The sequence below is a fragment of the Marmota marmota genome, unplaced genomic scaffold (genome assembly GCF_001458135.2).
Source record: "Marmota marmota marmota unplaced genomic scaffold, marMar, whole genome shotgun sequence".
NCBI classification, from domain to species: Eukaryota; Metazoa; Chordata; class Mammalia; order Rodentia; family Sciuridae; genus Marmota; species Marmota marmota.
Window position 1 is genome coordinate 22,290,215 of NW_026000242.1, and position 25,100 is coordinate 22,315,314.

Sequence of the window (25,100 nt, forward strand, 5' to 3'; positions counted from 1 at the left end):
TTCTTTGGCTTGGGTCTTCCTGAATTTTTTTATACCTGTGCTTCTTGGTTCTGATTACACTGGATCTATAAGGGTAACCCAGAGAAAACTTTTCCAATTTAATGTCATTGGATTAATTTAAGCATGTGAATATATGGTGCTTCTGTTATTGAGAAAGCAAAGATGGAGGGAGAACAGATTTAGGAATGAGCCGAGATTATGAATTGAAGTTTGAGGATGTTCCAGTGAGATAGCCAAGTAGAGATGTACAGCATACAAACTGGATATATGGCTGAAGCTGGGAGTACATGTTGGAGTTGGAGATATAAATTTTGGATGATGGATGCATAGATGATAACTTATGTAATAAAAACCATCTGTAGAGGGTATATAAGAAAAGAGAGTCTGGAACTAAGACCGACTATTATTCCTACCCTAAGAAACTCTTTAGTTGATTTTCTTCGCAGTACTTAGAGCCAAGAGTTTTGTTATGTTTTGATGTGGTTATTTTTAGTTACCTATTGAAAAATTTTCCTAGTGACCTCTCCCCTTGCCTCTCATCTTTCTTTCTTTCATATATTCTCCAGATGTGCTGTTTACCTGTCTCTGTTCTCTGAATTTTGTTCCAGGTTCTATAATAATTTTCTTGACATTGTTTATAAGTTTGTGTCCTTATGTTTTCTTATGTAAGATGGCTATTATTTATATTTAAAAGGGGAATATAATAATAAATAGGTAAGAAGAAAGGGGATGTCAATCCTATACTTAAAAGTTTTAAATATCCATTTTTTGAGAGTTTGAGCTGTTGAGTCAGAATTCTGGGCTAAAATTCTTGCTTGCTGTTTTAACCACCCCTGCCTCAGTTTCCACATTTTTATATGGGAATAATTATAGCACTGATCTCAGAGGACTTCTGGAGAAATTAAACAGGAAGTGTGAAGTACATAGAACAAGTACCTGGTGCATGAAAAACACTAAATAAATTCTGGCTATTATTGTAAAGAGAAATAAGAGGACTTGATTTGTAAATCTGCTTGATATGCTCTAAAGACAATTTCCTTTGTAACTCAGTTCTTTGCTGCAGATTCAAATAAAGCTGATTGTGACATGGTAATAGTCAAACATTTATCTAACATCATATGGCATCATAACTAATAATTTAAAAACTGTCTTAAATCAAGTGTATGCTCAATAAATATTGGCTCATATTTTACTGACCACTGTTGTTTAGGAATATTTTTCTAAACTCATAATATTTCAGCTGAGCAAATCCTTTTTCATTGAATTCTGATCATTCATTGTTATTAACTTGGTGTATGTATCTCTTAAAGTTGGATACTTTCCTCTGTCTTGTATCTCTTCTCTTCTCAAGGTGTGTTGAACTGTATAATTTGTACCTATCACTGCTTCTTGGTTAGAGTACAAAAGCTATATCGCCATTTGCCTTAGGAATTTGGTTGGCCATTGGTTAAATAACACACTTTGAGAAGGATTTTTAAATTAGCAACAAAAACTAATTTAAACATCTAAATGAGCTATTAGCAGTTTAATCATCAAAGAGTTGACATTAACATCAAAGTGTTGACACGAAAGTTCTTTACATTTGATTAGCACAACAACTCACTGTATTCACATTTATTCCACCTAGGAGGTTAAGATGCATTATTTATGATTTTGATTCCTCTCTCTGCATGAAATATTAAGACTCAATAGATAGAAAGATGTAAAGAAAAGTGCTGATTTTCATCTAACAGTAATATAAAAACCTGATGGCAAAAACATTTCATATTTAAAGGGTAGAAATTGTGATGGAATGATTTATTTACATGATTCCTCATACTTAAAAGCTAGATAGTTAGTTTTTGACAGACTCCTGAAATATGAGAAAAAAATGAGTACATTCTCAGGAAAAACACAACCCAGAATAAGAGCACAGTCTTTAACTATACTCAAAGTTACATCAAGGGATAGGTCTCATAAAAGTTATCCACAAATGCCAGCTGAACCCTTGCTCAGGCAGGAGAGCATTAATGGATCAATGTATTAAACAGAGGAGCAAACAAAAACACTTTTTTAAAAAGTGACGAAACAGTGTAAAACATGGACTATTGAAGGAATCTTTATAAAAGCCCATATACACCATATTTTTTGTACTATAGCATGCATTCCTGTCTGCTCTTTTTTTTCTTGCTCAGTTTTTAGCCTGTCCCTGCACTGCTGCAGCAATCCTTTAACACAGATGCCTCAGAACTAGGAAGGTAGGCAAGTGATTGAAGAAGGGAAGGAAAGCAAAAGTTATAAGATTCATTTCTGCCTAATTCATTCCATACTGGGGAGAGTGGTGGTGGGGAAGAACATATTTAGACTATAGTAGTCAGTTTTAAGCTAATACCATATTTTCTCAGAGGATGGAATGTAGGATGAGTGTATGGTAGATATTCCATTTCATATATTATACTGCCAATTTGGTGAGTATCAGAATAAAAAAATGTAGACATTTACATCTGATCAGCTATTAATGTTAATATTTTGGTCCTTACATTATTACTTTGGGAATGAATTTTGAATAATGCTCTTTATTTCTCTCATGTCACACATATAACTAATTGCAAAGAAATCTACATTATCTTCAAAACATCTAATATTTGCCCCCAGGATATTTCAAATGCTTGCTTGCTTCCATTCCTGTTTCCTAGAATCTAGTCTCCGCACAGTAGGATGATTTAATATGTGTGTGATAAAGTTTACACTCCAAATACATTCAGGAAAAACATAATTTTCTAGCTTATCCTACTAGTTTTCCTACCACTGCCTCTTCACTCAGACCTCACCTCCTGAGGTTCTCCCTTCACTGCCTAGATTGCCACTGAAGCCCCAACTTATAAACTCTGAACACCCTCCAACCAGCTGTAGGCCTTTGCATCAGCTGTTCTCTCTGGATCTTCACCAGACACTGCCATGAGCCCCTCTCATTTACTAAAATCAGTTCTCAAACACAACCTCTCCAGGTTGCCTCCTCTCTTTACCCAAATGTGGTCTTCTCCATCACTGTCCATCCCTGTAACTGCTTTACTTTTCCTCATAATACTTTACTCCATTTGGCTTGATATGTATTTTTTATTGATTTTTGTTTCTCTTCCTGCTAGAATGGGACTTCCATGAAAAGAAAACAAAAAGCTGTTTGTTTTATTTTCCATTATGCTCCTGCACTTAAATCAGTGTCTAATACATGTTAAGTAATCAAACTATAAAATAGTTGTTGAAAAAATACTAAATGAATGTTTATGAAATTACATGTATGCTGAAAATATTAAAAGACATTATAGTAAGTTTAAAATAGGCTTATTTTACATTATACCATTGTATTCTTTTTTAAATTGTAACTTGGGGATATCTATAGTTCTATTCCTTATAGAATATGCGTTTTACATATTCTAAAGTTGTTCACTGTATAGATACTGCTTCAGATTCAGGGCGGAGTTATTCTCATATTCTATTCATTCTAAAATTACTTTTTAATTTAGAGTTGATCACATTTAAAAAGAATAATGTGAAATAAGCTTGACTTGTCACTTTTGGCCTTATGGAATTACATAAAATCTACAAATATAAAGTATATTTGAAAATAATCTTTGTTTTTACATTGTCTAAATTGTTCTTAAATTCTTTTTTCCTTTTCTACCAAATATGGCTTTTAATTATATGTATTACAGTATTGAAAAGCCACAATGGTGCCTATAATATATATGTTGTAATTGTTCTTTTGAATCATGTATATTTTTATATTCCCTGCTTTCCTTGATTACATTAATCCAGCTTCAGGTCCTTTGGATTGATTAAAATCCTCTGAAAAATGGAATTGGAGGAGGAAGAAAAAGTCACTATTAAAAATATTGACACTTTGATCAGTTTAAGTGGAATTAATTGAAGCAACTGACATTCTCTTATACTTTTAATGATGGTATAAATTGTATAATTTCCCTAGAATGCAATTTATCAGTGTATACATTAAAATTAAAATCCTTAACCACATTTTGTTTGATATAGTGACTTTGTTTTTTTTTTTTTAAATTGGTTGTTCAAAACATTACAAAGCTCATGATATATCATCTTTCATACATTTGACTCAATTGGGTTATGAACTCCCATTTTTACCCTAAATACAAATTGCAGAATCACATCGGTTACACACTCACATTTTTACATAATGGCATATTAGTGACTGTTGTATTCTGCTACCTTTCCTATCCCCTACTATCCCTTGAGTCCATGTGCAAACTTAATCTCTACCTTACCTGATGTTGTAAAAGCTAGGAGAACCAAACTTGCTAAACTAATCATGGTAACAGACATTTATTAGCCTCAGAAGCTAGTGAGGTGGCCCATTCCATCCAGTACAGTGTAAATACCCGTATTGCATTTTTTTTTATTGACTACCTAAAAGTTAGAGTTGCTTTTTAATCTTTTACACTTTGGTCTATAAATGAAATGAAAAGTAATATTTGATTAAGGATTTTTTTTCTTTTATTTTTGCATCATGGCAATAGGACAATATAATCTCATCAATGGTGGGGTTTGGGAAAGTGAACTTAAGAACATAAATAAGTACCTGTAATGGAAAGTGGATTATTCAACTTCTGTTTACAAAATCTTTCATCTTTTCAATTGAAATTTAATATTCCATATCCTATTTAGCTATGATTTGAAAAAATATATTCCTATCCTTTACTTAGTTTTGCAGAAAATAATAAATTAGGATTCCAAGTGAGTATTGAAAAAAAAGGGCAAAGATGGGTGCATAAATATTTCTATCTTAAAATGGCATAGTATAATGAAACACAAAAAAATAATAAAACAAGGTCTTACACTGTCTTTCAATTTTGCTCTGGTTATATTAATTGAGGTGAAAATATACAAAGTTGAATATAAATTATGATCCACTTTTAAACATGTAAATGCATGTTTAAACAAACGTATATTCATTTAGTGGGAAACAAAACCCAAGTGTTAACATTAATAAGCAGAACTCTTTTATTTTCCTAATTCAGGTATCTTCATGATGATTGTTCTAGTGACAATTTTCAGGCATAAATGCTTTCAGGGCCAGGAGTGATTTCATCTCCTTTAACCCAGAGATAAGATTTGGAACTAAATCAACTTTATCCTTGGTCTCTTCTCATCTGTCTTTTAGTGTTTTCTCTACCTTCCTGCTTTCCTTTTCCTTTCCATTTTGCAGAATCAATCTTCACAGCAAGAATATGCCTTTTACATATTCTAAAGTTGATCACTATATAGATACTGCTTCAGACTCAGGGCGGAATTATTCTCATATTCTATTCATCCTAAAATTACTTTCTAGGAAATGCAGAATTCTAAAGAATAATTCCTTTAGGATGTATTTTTGAGTAATTAATCTTGGACAGCTTAGTAAGAAGTGTTTTGTTGTCTGGTTACTGGTGAAGAGAAGTTGTACTTTTCCAAATAGTAATTTACATGTAAATAGCTATCACCAAATAGCAACAAGAGCATAACAATAATCATGCAGCTGTTTGCATATCATTTGCTTTTTAAGGACCCCCAAGGAGAAACATAAATGAATAACCATGGGCAAACTGATCTATTTTCTTTTGCTATAGGAAAGCTGTATATGTGTCTAGTGTAACCCATTTCCAGCTGAGAACAGAGCAATACTGTGTTTATGCTACTGGACAGTTCCTAGCCAAGCAGAAAAGGGCATAGGATAGTCTCTACAGAGGTTGTGCTCTGCCTCTTATTTGCACAGGAGACCACTCTGTAGCATAAGTAAGTGTTCTTGTCCGGTGGGGGTGAATATGCAAAGAATGTCTTACATCATTTTTTTAAGCCTGTCTTTTAAAAAGGAGATTATTAATAGCTTGCAAACTGACAGTTAATATAGAAATATTTTGTAGTTTATGAAATTTAATACCTATGGCTGGCATTTTAAATTTCTATTTTTTCTAGATATACAATATAATTTGAAACTATATATATATACAGAACAATATGTGTATAATGCTTTTTAGTTACTAAAAGCTATTTCCATGTCTATTTTATAATTTTTAAATATACATTCTTAATAATTACACACAAGAAACATTTTATAACAAGATAGATATTCTTGAAGAAAAGAAACACATTCTAACCATTAAAATAACTTATTGTATTCAAAAGCCTTTGAATATGGTGAATTCTGTCAACCTTGTATGGTCAGGTAATTGGGTAAACCATAAAATATGACACTAATATAAAATCAGTTACCAAAATGAAAAAGATGTACTAGTTAAAATTCAAAGTAATTACAAATCCTCATTAACTCAGCCCAGCTGAAGACAATAGATAAGTCTAAAATGCTGCCTGGCTTCAAATCAATCCCTTGTTATTAAATAGTTTGCGACCAGTAATTTATTATTGACTCAAAAAGTCATTTCAGTTTTACATGAATGTTTTTTTTTCAATTTCTATGTCCAAAAAATAAGAGACAGTTATGTTTAGAAGACACTAAGATCTAATGAAAAGTACTGTCTTTACACTGGCCTTTCACGTATTTGGTATTGATTACAAGACATTCAGAATCATTCAGAAGGTCAGCAGCTTTCATTCTCCTACAACGAGCAGCAGTGTAGTTCAATGGGAATGAGAAAATCTTGTGTGCAATTCCCCAAAACCTCCATTCAGCAATATAATTATATGAGTAAATTTAAAGTAGTTATTTTAAAAGCACATAATATATGTAAAAGTAATACATATTTTAAAGACAGCTACCATATTTATCTCAGACCGTGACTCTGACGAGTTAGATTTCATCTTCAATTTTAACAAACCTTTGTAAATAGAGTTATTATCCTGCCCATTACAAGGATGAGGAATAAAATCTTGAGTTTCATTCAATAAGTTAGATAAATTTCCCCAGTTCAAACTGAATTCACAATAAGATTCAATTACATAGCTTACATCAATCTCACAGAGCAAGTCAGGATCTCCTATGTAGTCCATCTAATAATGAGACAATATGTATTGTCTTCTGACTCTGAAGCCCTCCTTCAGTTGACACATTCACTTATTTATTCAGGTGAATAATATTCATTTATTGAATAACTAGCAGATTTTGTGTTAAATAAAGTATGCATGCAACATGCACTTTTGTGTTGAAATAGAACACCATTTGAAAAGAAAGTCTGCAAAAGTTAGTGTACTGATTTTTTTTTTAATAGGATTAGACTTCCAGGTATTCTTAAGTTTTGTATTTCTCAAACCTAGTAATCATAGCTGCATGTGCTATGCCCATCACAAAGAGATTTTCAGATGGTAGACAAGACTTTACTAGCATGAGATATTGGAGGTGACATTGGGCAGAGGGATTGATATTGGTTGAGTATATACTATGTGGTAGACATTTTAGATGTACTAACTATTTCATGTAATTGTCTCAGAAATACTTTTTGGGGGGAATGGATATTATCAGGCCAGGAGACTACATGTTTAGTGTTTAGGGATTTTTAGTTTCTTGAGCCTGTAATTTTTGACATAAATAAGCTAATACAATCATAAAGTAGTGGCAGATGGAAATAGCATTATTTATTGCCACCATTTTGTATGAGAGGAACAGAAGTTCAGAGAAGTGATTCACTCAAGGTCACAAAGTAAATCAGTGCTCAAACTATATTGAGACATAGTAGAACCCAGGTTTTGGAATCCTATCCCAAAATTGGTTTTGGGCAATGGTTATCAGTGGTTTTAATAGGCACACAATATTCTTGTTTAAAATCTATTGTGTTTTCAGAAGTAACATAGCAGGTCTTTCTCTCCAAGAAAACAAGCATGCACTTATCTCTGTATTTCTTGCTTCTTTTATCCCCCTCCTCCCCTGCCACCCACTACAAGTTCAGTGGAAGAAGTAGGGCTGGCCATGTGACTTTGATGGACACATTTACTGGCTGGAAAGAAGTCAGAGAAGCTGAGAATTTCTTCACCTGCCACCTGTGATGTGCTTTCAAGGCAGGCAATTCAATTTACACTATTATCCCAAAAGAGCTTCTTGGAAGCTGTTATCCAGTATTTCATTTGCTTTGCTATGTGCCAATGCAATCTTTTTAAAGTAAGTTTAATTCCTGTATTTTGCTTCCTATCAGCCATTCAAACTTGCAAGAAGAAATGTGAAAAAATCTACATATGAATAATACAAGACCTGCCTAAAGATGAGATTAGTCAAGAATATATTAGGAATAAAAATATAAATATATTCCCATTATACAAAGAAAAATGCAATTATAATAGGTAATTATATTTCTTTCTATTTAGTTCTCAGAAGTCATTTTTAAAAATAGTTAAAACAATCGAACAAACAAGCTGGGTTTACACTCTTCTCTCTTCTCAGGTAACCAAGGTTCATAACAAAGTTTTCTTTTCAAAAATTTCCTCTGATAATCAAGCCAATGATCAGTGATATCTGAATATACTGTGCTTGCAATCTTCTAAGTCCAGTTTAAAACTGTTGAACATTTTTTAATTATATAGGACATCTTCCATGTTTCATGGGTGTTTACAAGTTGCAATTGTCTAACATAAATATAAGTGTGACTTCTTTTGGTTTTGCTTTTGCCCTTGGCAAGGTAAAATGTAGAATATGTTTTCTCTATTTTGAAAACTGCTCTTCATAGAATGAAATATGGCTGAATTATGCTGACCTAGCACTCAGAGGGACTGATACTCCTATCTCTGTGTGCTGCTATGGATGGATTCCAAATGTGACTTTTTGGAATAAGAACAATTCATGCCTGGAGCTCAAGCTTGGGTCAGATGCCAAGAGGTTTAACTGTTATACTGGCTTAGAGATTGTCTTAAGGTACCAGAAGAATGGAAGATCAGCCAGAGGTTGCTCTATTTCAGAACCAGAAATGGCTTCAGACAGATTCATTTGACACATTGTCTTCTTTATCCCTTTTGCAATCACTGACTGAATTTTTCATATGAATGGTTTGAGGTAATATGTGAATATAGAATCAGATATTTTTCTTTATTTAAACCTTTCTGGCTTTTACAGAGGTTTTTTGGCTTCTGAGTTTCAAAAATAAAAATACTTTATAATATTATCCAAAAATAATGTCTAAATTTCCACTTAAAATTTTAGTTCATGTATACAGCAACGGATAAAACAATGTCTCAAATTCCACTAAAATTATATGATTTAAAAAATCACAATATAATTTAAAAATATTTATCTTTCATCAAAATATTGTTGATGTAAACTGAGACTATGGTCTTTTTTTTCCAAAAAGTAATTTTTAAAACTTTGGGGAAACTGAGATAGAAGCATCCTATTTCACTGACCCAACTTCTTTTTGGAATAAGAACAATTATTGCAAAAATAATTGGAATTACAACCTCTTTGCTACATTAATATGTGGTGAACATTTCTACCTAGGATTTGCCAGATTGATGCAAGAAACAACATGCTTTGAAATATATTTCTTAATATCTCTCAAGTTTTCTTAATTCTTTATTCTAGGAACAGCATATATAGTCACCACTCAATAAATGTTTTCTGCCACTAGAACAGTGGAATATTCATGATTTTTATTTTAAAATTGTTTTTATTAGTGCATTATAGTTATACATAACAGTTGAGTTCATTTCAGCATAATCATACACGTATGGAATTTACTTTGCTCCATTTCAACCCCCAGTGGCTCCTCTTCATCCCCTGCTCCCACTCTACTGTATTTTGTTTGCTGTTGTTGTTTTGTTAACTGGTACTTTATAGTACATAAAAAGGTAGAATTCACTGTGGTATATTTATATATGTACATAGTGTGATTTTTGTCAAATTCATCCCACATTCCCTCTCCTTTCCTGTCCCTCCTCTATTCCCCTCCATCTCCTTCCTCCAGTCTACTGACCTTCTCTCTATCCTTCTGAGATTCCACCCCTATACGCCCCACCCCCAGTCAACCCTATTAGTTGATAGAAACAACAACAACAACAAAAATACAGCATGTATTGGCTCTACCAGAAAAGCATGGCAATAATCAAAGCCATTATGCTAATAAACTAAAACTAACCTGAATTTATAGACTGGAGTCCTTAGGATGCAATCAGGATATGCAACAATAATTAGAGCTTTATTTCTTACTCTAAACCTATAGCAGTCTATAAAATTCACTTGGTTCCACTCTGAGATTTGACCACTGGAGAAGAGGTGGTTCCAGACAAATGACTGGTGGTAGAGATTGATGGTATAAGTACTGCCCAGTAAGGGAGACAGAGTATCTAATATCCACAATGAATGCTATCAGTGCTGTCCAGTAATGGTGGATGGAGTGGAGTGGTCCTTATAAAGTGAGACAAAAAGCTGGGCAGCCCTTATCTGTCTTTGTAAAAGCATGATAAGCATCAGTATGTACTTCACAGATCAGTTGTGATGAGTAAATCTATTAATTTATAAGCACTAAGCAGAGTCGCTGGCACAAAGTGAATGCTCATTGTTTGTTTAATGAATGGAAGAGATGACATGTGAACTGATTCTAGAAGAGTGAGAGGGAAATTGCTAAATGGGAAAAAGAGGGATAGTGCTCTAAATTTTAAAGAATAGAGCATTTCTCAAGAACTAAAAAAATTCAGGCAGAAGGAAGGAACTACTATAAGAAGAAGCTAAAAAGTCCCAGGTTTGAAGAACTTTTTACATACTGTACAATGCAGTTTAAACAACAAGCAATGGAGGGCCACTGACGTTTTCTAATGATGTGATAATCTATCAAGTCAAAATTATATGAAAGAGATAAGAAATTTAAATGTGATATAATTTTTAAAACATCAAGTTACTTAATGATGAAAATATTTTAAAATTCCTTCTCCCACAAACTGTTTTGACTATCTTTTAAAATTGATGTTTCAATATATCTTACAAATGCAGGTAAATAGAATTGGACTGATAGCAGCAAAAATGTTATAATTTTCAGATCAATTACAGATTGCAGGTTCAGAATCCATGACTATGAATTGCCAAAATCTTTCCTTGAGTTTATTCACAGAAATAATCTCAAGGAAAAAAATCTTTGATCTGTATATTATGTTTCCAATCAGACTTTGATGCTTCACTAATACAGTAATATCTATTTTTGATCTCATGCAATGGAGCAAAACTTAGTAGTTTTGTTTTAGATTGCTAAAAAAATAAAACCTTGGATACATGACTGACAAATAAATACTCTTACCCATAATTCACACAGTTAGTGGTGGAACTTGGCTGATACTTCCATGGATGGCACTTTTAGACAGACCAAGAGCAACATATCCAAGAGACATGTAAGGGTAGAGGTGTAGCCTCAAACAACCATACTTAAAAGTTGTGTAGTTGCATAACTGGTAAGTCTCAGAAATCCCCTCCTTTGGCACTCATGTGGTGATGACACAATTCCAGATATATTCTAAAAGGTTCAAATTGAAATCAACTGAATTGTACATATGTGGAAGCTTTTAAACTTGCAAAGAAACAAGACCTGGGAAGCTGACATATGTTTTGCAAATCAATTAGAAGCAATGTGAGATATTTATATTGGTGTCAGATTTGCAGAAAGCTGTATACAGAACTATAGAAGTGTACTATTTATTATGACAGAAATACGGCCCAGGTGGATTAAAAAGGAGGAAAGAAGTGTGAAATTCACAAACTGATTTTGTACTCAAAATAATTTTAGCACCAAAAAAGCATTTAATATTATGACTTTTCTGAGTAATACTCCTGCAGTGACAAGACCCCCTTTCACCATGACCCTCATCCCATTAAATAAATTTTAATTAGCACTAAGGCTCTGAATGTTGAGTTTTGGTGTTAGCACTTCCAAACTTTCATTCGTGACCTTAAAGACATAAGATCCTTCTTAGGTACATGGAGATATAGTGTGCTGTTAATAGTGCACTATACCAGTGACATTGGTCTTTTATTTATCAACTTAATCATCAATTAATTGTCAACCAAATATTTAGTTCTTCAGTGGCATTGCCACTGCCAGGTGCTCAGTTTGCTTATTGTGTTGGACAGCACAAATGCAGACTATTGCATTGATCATAGCAATTATCTATTGAATAGCACTAGAAAGAGGATTAGATTTGATTTTAATAATGAAAGATTAAACAAAGTTAAATAAAAAAATATAGTCCTCTATATTTTTCTCTATTAGTATTATCTTTTATTAAGATGTTTGATGAGAAGGAAGTATAGATGATGGTATTTTAATTTTTTCTTTCTTTTAAAAATTTTTTTTTTTTTTGGTGGACACAATACCTTTATTTTCATGTGGTGCTGAGGATCAAACCTAATGCCTCACACATGCTAGGTGAATGCTCCACCGTTGAGCCACAACTCCAGCCCTCATATACACGTGTGTGTGTGTGTGTGTGTGTGTTTATATATATAAAAGAGAGAGAGACACAGACAGATAGACACTCCGAACATTGCTGTCCTCTTAAGTTTTTAGTCAGGTAATCTTTTCTCCCTTTAATTATATAATTTTATACTTATCTTAAAAGTATGTAATAGCCATATATTTGAAACTTTCACTTCTTCTTTATCTTTAAACTTAATTGTGCCATTTGATACATCTCAAAATGGGTCGACTGGTTCTATGTAAAGAAATAAAAGCCATGCCTCTCTCTATCCTTTCTTATTTTCATTACCCTGGTTTAAGGAATGACAATGTGAGTGTTTAAGTCTCATAATGCCATACAAAGAAGTTAAATGTGACAAGTATCCTACCACAGCTCTGAGTGGGTATCAGAAAACTACAGCTCTAACACTGGACTAATTTAGAATAAACTAAGATAATGTGGGAATGCTTATTTCATCTATGATAATTAGTAGTAAGAATCATTAATTCATTTTTTGTTTTAGAGAGAATTTTTTCATATTTATTTTTTAATTTTCGGCGGACACAAGATCTTTGTATGTGGTGCTGAGGATCGAACCTGGGCCGCACGTATGCCAGGCGAGTGCGCTACCACTTGAGCCACATCCCCAGCCCAATAATTCATGTTTTAAAATAGAATTTATTTACTATTGTCAGTGTGTATATCATCAGATTTATGCACCAGAACGAAGTAGATAATAAACTTTTAATATTAGTATGTATTATAGGACTAGGGATGTAGCTCAGTGGTATGATACTTGCCTAGCATGTGCAAGGTCTGGGTTCGATCATGAAAACTACAGAAAACAAACAAACAAACCCTTATTACCCATATGGTTTGGATGAAGTCTTGGTCTTCATTGAAGTAATGTCCAGAGGTGTAGCTTTTTGGAAGTGATGGGTGCAAACCTCATCAGAGGATATGAATGGATGACTGAGAGGAAAGGTACACTATGGGGCATGGTTGAGGAAAGAAGGTCACTGGGGGCATTCCCTTGGGGACTGTATCTTGTCCCTGCTTCCCCTCTCCAACTCTACTTTCTGGCTACCATAAGTTGGGCAGCTTTTCCATACCACACCCCTTCCACCATGATGTTCTGCCTTACTGCAGGCCCAAAGCAATAGAGCCAGAGACCATGAAGTGAAACCTCTGAAACCCTGAGCCAAAAATAAACTTTTCCTCCTCTCATTTGTTCTTGTGAGGGATTTTGGTCTCAAAAAAAGCTAACACACTGTCTAAAAACCACAAGGGATTTTCCCCCCCTCATTCCTGAACATATTCATTGAAGAGTAGCTCCATGCCATGCTGGCTTCTGTGTACATGCTTTTGCCCTAGTCTTGGTGGCCCATGTCAATTTTGGTGGCAAATAGATGAGAACATGGCAAAGCAGTATGGCTATTAAAACACCTATTCAGAAGTCACCCAGGCACTTGCCCCTCATATTTTATTCATTGGCTAAAGCAAGTCATGTGGCCTCACCTGACTTCAAGTCATCAGGGAGTTGCAGTCTCTCTATGAGCTAAGAAGGATAGAGGCATAGAGTATTTATGAACCTCATAGTCACTACTGCAGAGGGAATGGAGCATTTTAGGAAATATATCACTGTACAACTTTGGTAGAAAACAAGAAAGAGATAAGAAGCTATTGAGTTTATCAGACATAGAAAGATAAAAGACTAAGTTTCCACTTATATAAATAATCTAAAATAGTCAAGTTTATAAAAATCAAATAATTAAATGGATGTTACTAAGGGCTTGGGTAAGGGGAGGCAGGGAATTATTTATTTATAGGCATACCTTTTCAGTTACACAAGATGAATAAGCTCGAGCGATCTTCTGTACTACATTGTACCTATAGTCAACAATCATGAATTATCTATTTACACTGTGTAAGAGGGCAGATTGCAAGTTAAGTGTTCTTACTACAATAAAATGAAAATAAAAATTATTTCACTGATAAAAGACACTGCAAGAAAGAAAAAGATAATAATATAACATTGCTTGGGTAAACGGAGATACTATTCTTGCCTGCTGTTAGATAATGAATAATAGAATGAGACTGAGGATGTTAAACTCTTAACTATGAAGAAACCTTTCATTCTGACAACTGCTTCAGGGACAAATATATGTCTTGTTGCCATGCCCCTGGATCACAAAGATAATGTGGTTGGCTGATATTCTATCCTGTCTTTTTGAGATTTTGCCTCATCAGTATTTTATTCAGTCTCTCTGTCCTTGGAATTTTGTCACATTCTAAAGTGAATTGCTAACTGAATAATTTAACTGAAACTGAAAGTGGCACCTGTTATTTAAATACTTCGGGGGTTGAGTTCCTTAGGAATGCTTGGAATGTACTGGCACCAGTACAGTTTAAACATGGTCCCACAAAATACTCCCCAATATCTGACCTTGGGTATCATTCATAACCATTCTTGGTATTGACAGGTCCCACATTAAATCTAATGTATTTCTCTTTCTTCCCCAGCTTCCCCCGTTGGTTTACCAATATAACTATATTGAGTTACAAAAGAGAGATAGGGTTACAGATTTTCTTTGGCCTTACATTTCTTATATTGAAGCTTTGTGAAGAGCTACTCTCATAAAGGATAGGGCTTGAAATATCCTGTAATTCACTGCTCAGTGGGTCGTTGCACTTTCAGGAGCATATGCACAAATACTGAAAGCTAAGAAAATAGCATCATTGGTGCTACTGGAGTCTAATGATTTTCTAATAAAACATCCCAGACTGAAGTGATATCAAATCCCCCATTTCAGTGTTGCTATAGTAAATGGTAGCCCTGACCCAGAGCTTCTGTCAGTCTCTGATTCTGAAGATGCAATCAGATTTGTCACTGGGCATTAATTAAACACAAAGCCCTTCAAGGTACTATTTACAAACAACTATAAGTAATTTTTTTCTCCTACTATAGAAAATTAGTCTCTATTATGGGTTGAAAATTACATTAAGAACATTTTCGTTATAGATTATATGGTCTAGAAATAATTAGAGAAGAAAAAGGAGCAAACTATTTTATGACATCTAATGAGAAAACTCATCTCTAAGCTTATGTTTTCATTATGAACTTGAATACATATTGCTTTTAGAAAATTCAGAGCATAGTTTAAGCCTGTATCAGGAAAAATCATAATTCCATATTATAGGAACATTTCAATTTGGCTAAGACTTTTTATAATTGCACTTAAAATGCTACATTTAGTCTGTTTGGTAGTTTTGTTCAAGTAATGTTACTTTGTAAACTGAATGCCATCATACAATTTCATTAAATGCCCCCAAATTCAGCATGTTTTCTTAAATTGCTAGTATTTATAAAGAAAATTCTGTTCAGCTTTTGTTTTACCATTCTATTCCAACTGCTATAATACGGACATGAATGATCTGACTCCAAAGCTAATGATAAAGAAGAAATTAATTCCTTGGATCCTATCATGAAGATGAAAAAGCAGATTTTACATTTCTCTGCATATCTTGTGCTTTTAAGTTGTGCCCTTGCTACTTTTTGTCTTTGTCTCTGAATGCTCATTTGAATAGTAAAACCTATGTGAAATAAGTTGAACTCTGTACTATCATTTTTTCTTTCTTATTAATAGAATTATTGAGTCAAAATTAGCTAGTAATTTTGTTAGTAAAAAAAAAAATTATAGGAGTGTCCAGAGCCAGGGTCATTTCAACAAGTAAATAGAAAAAAGAATTGACCAGTGACCCCAAGAGTGTGTTTTCCAGTGTTCTTAAAATACTATCATTGAGGGATTCATTCTTTTCCCTGAAAATCATCCTAGTGCTCTTTGTGATTTTATTTTATAGTGTGCTTTTTCTTAGTGGTGAGAGGCCACAGTCACATGTCATTACTGGACAGCGGAGAATTGAGAATTGGGTCAAGGGTGTTGAAATATCAGTATAAAAGGATAAGAAGTCTTTCTTATCATTTTTTTTCCTAAAGCCAGTTCTGACTATGATAATTCTGTGTAATAAACATAGAGCCATTATGTTGCCAGATTATTTTAATCTTCTACATAGTAGTGTGTTACTAATTGCAAATTATTGAACTTTAATATGAATGGCATATACTGGTAAGGAAATGTACATTTTCTATACACATACTAGTTGTGGGGTTGGTCAGTTTACATATATAATAATTCAAAATTAATCAAAATAGTTATATATGTCACAAAAGAAGAATAGAAGACATTATAAGAATATATAATAGCAAATTCAAGAAGCTTAAGAGGACACATTAGAAGGATCGAAGGAGAAAGAATTTCAAACATTAATTTTTGTACCCACACTGCTTGTTTTTATAGGATTTTGATAGAACTAAGGGAAGGAGTACTATATGTATTTTTTACGTTCACTTAGTAAGTATATATTGAAGCTTTTACTGAAAATACATTTCCCATTTGAGCCTCTCATTCACTCTCAGCCATCTCTCCCACACCTGTTAGTCCAGTGATGTCTTCATGAAGCCAAATTATACACAGAATTTTATTAATTCTTTTGCTGTATAGCATTGACCCCATTGCATTCTATCCAACCTCAAAACACGTTAGACACTACTAGAAAACCTACAAAGTGTTCCTGTTCTCCATAAGATCAAGCATAGTCCTCAACCTGGCTTTTAGGGAGCCCAAATTGTGATCACAAACTCTTTTCCTAATCTTTGCTTTATTTGTACACAAATCTTCATTTCCAGTCAAGTTTATCAAGAGTGCTCTTTACTAATACTGCTTAGCCTTCTCTTCACTGGGAAACATCTCCTACTCTTCTTCACTAGGGTCAATCCTACTCAGTTTTCCAGGTTTCACATAAAATAAACTTCCTTTCCTATGAAATATGCTGTATTACTTTTATAAATAGTTAGGCATTAAATACACAATCATACATGTATATATATGTACATTATTGCTTATATGTTAAATTATATTTATATGCATATATATCACTAAATTATTTGATCTTTGAAAATTAAAAAAAAATATTTTATAAACTCTATTGTTTTATATGTAAGTTTTTCACACAATTTTGTTGGTGAATGTTTTTGTGTTAATACAGGGGAAAAGCAACAGAAATTACCAATGATCCAATGACAGTGGTATACTTCAACCCATCTATATAATAAATTTTTTTGTTTGGTTTTCATCAGCCTTTAATTCAGTTCTTAAAATTGCCTGTCAGTATGGTTTCCAAACATTTATTAGATTCTATGTACTTTGGCCTAATTTTAGGAACCACTGAGATGTTTAGATTAAAAAACACACACACATAAAACTCTAGCTGCAACATCTGGAAACAAGCCTTCAATTCCATAATCTAGTGCACCCTGGGATTTGCTGGAATTGTCATAATTAGAATATTTTAATATTGTTCATACCATGAAGTTTTTTCATTAAGTCTATTGACCTCATGCTAAGATAAAAATTATTTTTAATAAATAATAATTTATCTACCAGTTATCAGAAACTTTTATATTTTACACTAGGGGCTTTTATTTTCCTCAAAATCTGCAGGATATCTGGCATAAAGGAAATAAAATGCTAATTTACTAAGAAGTATGTAAGCAAGACAGGAATGAGGGAAAAGTGGTCTTGGGGATACTTTTATTAGTCTAAGTTTATTATTAGTCTACTTTGTTAATGTCTAAGCTATGTTCACAAAATAATTATTCCAAGTACACTTCTAAAAACTACTAAATCTGGTTTTTTTTTTAAACTTTTAGACTTAGGCATAAATATGACAGTAGTTAATGTGTTCCAAATGCCAAAAAATTAAATTGTGTGAATTGACTTATCTTTAGAGATAGTCAAAGATTTTCCTCCAAAGTAAAATGTTATATAGAATATTTCACATGTTTTTGACAACAGTAGGATCTTTGCTTTCACACTGTTTGGATGGGGACATCATTTTATTCAAACAAACACTATGTCACCTTATGATGAAAGCGGGGGGCGGGGGTGACAGACAGACATGCATTATTTTATTTTTCTTGTTACCAGAAATAATTTAAGGTGATGTTATGAACAAATACCTATGGTCAAATATGGATAGCCTCACTATCTTCTAAACAAATGCATTTCATTGTTATACATTCAGGCAGCAATAGATGGTATTTTTTTTGGGGGGGGGGTCAGGCTGGTTTAAAACAAATGATGTTCAATTTAAACTGCAAGTTTACTTAATATACAGGTTCTAGTATATATGCTCTTGTTTCTTAAGCTCTAATTATATAGTTTTCTTCAAATATTTTACATATTTTTTTCCTACCATTTCTGCCAAATGCCCAAATTCAAGGAAAGTTAATCTTTGGTAAGGCATTACAGAGAGAATTTCACATCACACAGTCTGCTATTCTCTGATTTCCTGGCACTTAGGTGTGACTAGTAGAGTGGAAGTGAATATGGCAACTACTACTCCAGGTATGGTCCATTAAAACCCCCATTCTATTTTCCTTATTATGAATTGATGCAAAGATAGCAGCTGCACAACTTACAAGACCTGAGTCCCTGATTCCCTCTTTGCAAGACAGCCACCATCTGATTAGCAACACTGGTTTGAGCTTTATATGAGCTGATAATCATATTCATTAATGGTGAGCCTTGTGATTCCATTAAAAAGCATACTTGGTGCATAATCAAGCATTACTGTTCCACTATAAAGTATAGCCAAATGTTGTGAGAGAGAGATTGACTAGGAGACGTTTCTCTTTAGAGAATGTGAATGTCTTAAAAATTTACCTTGAAGCATGAGGATGTGCTGCTGCATGAATGTTGGACACTTCTTAGAAATGCAAAGGTCTGGCTGTGAGCTTTTTGGCTTGAGTTGGAACTAGAACACTAAAGGGGGAGTGGAAGGGCTGAAAGGCCTGGAAGGGTGGACCTGCCTGCATAGTGTATTCAATAGAGGGAAGGAAAAGCAGGAAGGAGGCCAAATAGAAATAATTTCTGAATATTCAAAAGGCCGACTCAGAACATCAGGTGATACAGTGGGAAAAGTGTCATGTTTATGATCTTATAGCATAAGTCCTTTCTCATAATGGATTGTACCTGTAAATATTTCATACCTTCTGCAAGATTTGAGGAGACCATAAACCAGTGAACACTTCAAGCTGTGAGCTGTGTTTCTGCTATGAAGGTACAGAAGTATGAAAGTTGTTCCAGAAGACAAGCATCCTCAGGCATTCTCAGATTTACTGAAAATCTCATAGGGGTCATAATTTGCTTCTTGCTTGCAAAGGAAGCACTGTGTCTCTGGCCATAGTGGTGCAACATATTTCTCTGACTTAAATCTCAGCCTGTGTATATTTCTTAGAAACCGCTAAAACCTAGATGTTCTGCTGCCTGGAATCTTTTTCATGACAGGAAGTTGATAGAAACTGATGAAGTCAAAATAACTCCTTTGTTCTAGTCTCTCCCCCTCCCCTAGCAGCAGATTAACCCTGGGGAAGATGACCTAATCCTTTTGGTTTAAGTAATCATTTTGAATAGTTAGCCCCTGAGTGTTTCTCTATGGCCATTTAGGCAGTATGAAACCTACTTTCCAGTTGCTATGAAGAGGATATCTGCTTCAATCAATGCAATACACACTGTCCTGCCTATAGTTATGGGACTACTGCAAGACGACTTCCTTCTCTAATTTTATTGACTAGTGTAAAGTAGTATCTTGCCTTCTAGTTCTTGTGAAACATATGTGAAGATTCTAGGATACAGATATGAACACTTACACAGGAGAAAACAGGGAAATAAATACATGATCAGTTTGTAGAACAATACTATGAATGGCTAAATTAGCAAATTCAGGTACAAAACTGGTAGAGATAAGATACAGTAGTATTACAGGGTTCATCTAGATGCACATTATCACTCATCGATTCTCCTCAATGAAAAACCCCTGATAGTATACTTGTCTACTCATCTATGTAATCTATTTAGTTGACAGTTGCCTTTATCTAAGGATAAATACTGTTAACACTTCACTATATTTTTTCCTTTAATATAATCAGGATTGAGTTGATGACATATGTAAAGTGTCTAGTCCAATTCTTTGTTTCTAGTGAGTATCCATCCAAAGATGTTATATATGATTATTTGTTCATTAACTTGCTGTTCTGATACTTAACTATACTAAACACCTGAAAACTATTCTTTTTAAAAAGTGACATTTTTTTCTGCCTTGTCTGCTCTGTTTGTTTTTTGAAAATAAAGGGTGAGAAGCCATTAATTGCACATTTTTCAGTTCTATTTAACAAAATAAATTAAATTATAAAATAAATTTCATGACTTGGAAAATATTTCCACAATTTCAACTTACTTTTTAATTTCAATCTTTATATTTATCTGCTCTAAGTTAAAGATCCCTGTAACCTATGAAAGTTGCTGAGTGTCAGTCCAGGGCTATTCACATTTCAAAAGACTTTCTAGTAGAAATTTTCCCCAAATTGAAGAGGTGGTAATTATAGCTTCTGTTTCCATTGTAGCATCTATAGGCACTGCTAGGTAGAGTACAAGTAATTAAAATAGACTCTATTCTTCAACCCCACACTGACTGGAGCAAAGTAGGATTTATAGGATTATAGGAGCTTCTTCCAAAGGTGAAGAGGTTCATGGATGAAACACCCAGCACAGTGCAGAACAGTGTTATTAAAAATGAGTTTTCAAAGTAAAAGGAAATAGCTACATCAAACTTCACCTCATCGAGGCAAGGTTAGAGTGCTATAAACCCTTGGAATGCTTTTTTTTTCCCCCTGGCTTTAACAAGAAAAATATAATAAGTGTTCAAATTTCCATTACAAGGTTGTCAGAGCAAAATTAGTACATGATGCACTCCAAGACATGGATTGTTCAGAATTTACCGATGCGTGAAATCAGAATTAGGCAGAACGCTAGAATCAGGAGGAAAACTGGCAAAGACTCATTTGTAACTACTGAAGTGTCAACAACAATATTAACATTTTTAACAGGTTTTAAGTTTAAGGTAAATCTACAGGGCATTAGGAATGTACACATGCTAATTACTCTTGCTTATTGATTGGCAGCTATTACTCACATTTAAAAAGATCTCACTTTAAAAATAAAACATGGATTAAAAAATAGTGTACAGCACATGTGCAGAATGAGTTGAAGGTATCTGACTCAGTGGCCTTATCTTCAGGTTTGTTTAATCAGAAGTTAGAGCTGGAAGCCCAAGTGTGTTATTTCAGATCAAAGGGAAATGACATCTAGAAATGAAGTAAATTGTCAAGGAAGCTATGGGGGAATTCTTATATTGAGTGAGAGTAAGTCCCATTTAAACCTCAAGATGTGATTGTTCTGAGTCTTGTCCAAATTCTCACAGCTAGTTAGAAACAGAATTCACATTTCCTAATTAATCACACCATTTAGTGCTAATGTGCAGATTGCTGGTAACAGACAAGTAATGTCACTTACAATGACCAGCAGTAACTGGCACTAATTAACTGGAATCCTTCCCTCTTTATACCCCTGGAAAAATAAAACATACAAAATTATAAATTTTAGTAATATCTCTTAGTGAAAGTGTTTTAACAATTTCCCATCAATGTTAAGATTTTTTAATATATCCCAAATTACTCTTCAGTTTTTTACCTCCTTACTTTGTTTGATCCTTTTTTCCATTTTGTTTGACCTCTGGAAAACTGCCTTTTCAGTTCTATCTCCCACTTGTCTTATTCCACAGGATCTCTTTGTGCTTTTTAATCTTTTATTCTTTCTATATTGTAGGCACTTCCTTAAATTTGTCTTCTGCTTGTTAACATACATACATCTCATTATGTCTAGTTGGGGTGTTCAAGTCTCAGTCTTTAACCAGAGATTCTGTGTTGGATCCCTAGTTGGTGGCCATTCATTTCAAAACTAAGTACTTTATCCCATGAGTCTCCCAATACCAAATAACCTTCATATTCCTGATAGAACCTCTAACTCTGTCTCATTGTATTCTCTGTATCTAAAAGAATCCATACATTAAACACATTCTATTATTATTATTATTATTATTATTATTATTATTATTATTATTATTATTCAGCAAACAGTAGGGGAAAAGCAGTTGTTGTAATTAGTCCTAGTTAGGGGGATAAAAGAGAGATATATTAAGGACACTTTTAGGAGGCTGGAGTAGGTAAGGAGATTGGAATCATGAAGGATACATGAGTATATCAGAAGTTCAATGACCAAGCAGAAGCAGCCACCTAAGCAAAGACAACAGAATCCAATGGGATGTCATAAATTCAGTCAACATAAGAAGTATCAGTGCAAAGAAAGACATGATTGAGTGGTGAGAAGTGAGGCTGAAAAAGTAGATTGTCCCTCCCTATAAAAACAGAAACTCAAAACACTGGAGATTGAAATGGAGCAAATTGCATTACATGCATGTATGAATATGTCAGAATGAACCCCACTATTATGTTTAACTATAATGTACCAATAAAAATGTAAAAACTATGAATTCATGATCCTCATTATTTTTAGGCACTTTCTTTCCTCCCTATTCTCACTGCCAGAATATCATGTCTGTTTTTAGTGGGAGTGCTTTTGTTGTTGGTCTTTTCCACTAATCTTTGATAAATGTCACTTTTACATGTTCCTCATTTACACATGTATACTAAGACGACAAGTTTACATCTCTCTGCTTCTTTTCAATCATCACCAGGTCATTTCAAACCTCCATCCTTGTCCATTATTTTATTCATGTTAAAGTCATATCTCAGGAAAACTGCGATATTTTCCTTTTATTCATTGGACATATTATTTTCTTTAGCTGAAATATCTTCTCCTTTTCTTCTGATGAACCAAGTCCTACCTCTCTGGGATTGGTGAAAGTCCTACATCTTTTGTGACATCTTTTTTGATGACCTATCAGTGTTTTATCAGTGTGGATACAGCAAAGTGGGGAATCCATCCTACCCATTGTTTAAGCTCATCTAGTCTAAGAATATGCCCAAGTTTAAGCTGTAAATTTAGGTAGGGGAAATTGCAGTTTGGGCAAACCAATAGCTGGACATTTCCTTTTCTCACCAGCCAAGTCTTGTCATTAAACATGTTTGCCAAGTTCTGGGAAAGATGCAGGCTGTTCTGAACATGGAGAAGCTATCATACAGTTACCAGAAGGCAAGAGGAAGTCCAAAATACTCTTTATCTTTATATAACATTTTGCTCAGAAACCATATCTTTAATTTTTGATAAATTTATTTTTAACCAATACATAAAAATATAAAATGCTTATATTAAGAGGGTAATGTTATGTTTCAACAAATGTATACATTATACCATGTTTGAATCAAGTTAAACACATTCATCTCATAAAACATTAGTCATTTCTTTATGGTGAAAACTTTCAAAATATTTTTCCAACTGTCTGAAATGTACAATTCATTATTGTTATCTATAGTCACCCTACTAATAAACAAAGACTGTTTGGGTACCTACCATGAGCCAGGCAAAAGTAAATAGCCCCAGATACTAACCCCAAAGAGTTTATGGAGTAGTGGATGACTAGACAAACATGCAGAATCCTGGCTTAAAAGGAAGGGGCTGAGTCAAGGAAAGCCTTCCAGAGGGATTGAGGCTTAAGAAGACTTCCCTGGATGAGTGGAAATATAGATATATATGGCAAACCATATCAGGATACCAGCTATAGCCCCATTCTCCCTCGAGAGAGAAGTTTATGTTACCCCTTTTTAAATAAACCCTACTTTATATGCTTGCCTAAGTGTGCTTCTCTAATGTTCATACTTCAACATGTGGGGAAGCAGGACTGGTCGCTGGTAACTGGCGGTATCATATTTGGAGGTTCCACCAAGATCTACACCAAGGTAAGCTCTTCTCCATGTACCCCACACCTGTTTGAGGTGCATCTTTCTGACTCTTTCATTTTAGATGATGATGGGCAACTGTTGTCTATTTAAATGCAGTTAGTGCAGCCGCCCCTTTTCAAGATTCAGGTGAAAGGTTTCCTGGAGTAGGCAGCTCTCAATCACCTGTTTAATACAGAGCAGGCATGTTGGGTTTTGCCAAAGCCGCTTCGTACACTTCTGTCGAGGCAAGAGCAATTGGTGTGGGTACACAGTGTCCCTAGTCCTGATCTGCCTTAGATGCATGAAGGTGGATGGAGGAGTTATGGAACAACTGCAGAATTTCTGGCCTGGGCTACACTCAGGAGAAAATTCTAAGGTTCCTTCTCTGGAAACCCCTCCTGACTGCCCTAAAGGGTAACTAAGGTGACTCATAGGTGAATGGCACTGAGGGAAAGCCCCAATTACATTTGCATCTGTGCAGGCCAGGACACTCTCCACCCCTGCATCCATTCCCTCCTGGATGCTCCCTTCCTTTGCCAATCAGAAACACTAGCAGCTAGTCAGATTGTAGCACTGAGAGAAAGACATGGGATGATCAGTAAGAAAACATCCATATTTCCTTTGTTCGCAGAGTTAGCCTTCACAAGCCAATTTAAAATCTCCCATTATCGTTCCTGTGCTCAGAGGTACTCAAAGTATTTTTTTTTTAAAAATGCTGCAGGAGGGAGGCACTCTTTTAACCAACCCCTCCCACAAACTCTTCTGGAAAAGGGTATTTAACAACCAATAGATGTTCCCCTTACCCTCAGGAGATTCCTTTAGTCTATAGGACAACAATTAGGCACAAAGGGTTATGACACATAAAATTATCTTTTTTTTT

General features: G+C 34.2%; 1 protein-coding gene and 1 non-coding gene across 2 annotated transcripts in view; one reads left to right on the forward strand and one right to left on the reverse strand.

Moving 5' to 3' along the window:
• Positions 1-25,100, reverse strand: part of Cntn5 (contactin 5) — a 1,225,793-nt gene that overhangs the window by 201,727 nt on the left and 998,966 nt on the right. The gene's annotated exons all lie outside the window — the stretch shown is intronic.
• On the forward strand, positions 4,251-4,381 carry LOC125613993. The gene has a single exon (XR_007344637.1). It is a non-coding gene; the product is annotated as a small nucleolar RNA SNORA66 (small nucleolar RNA).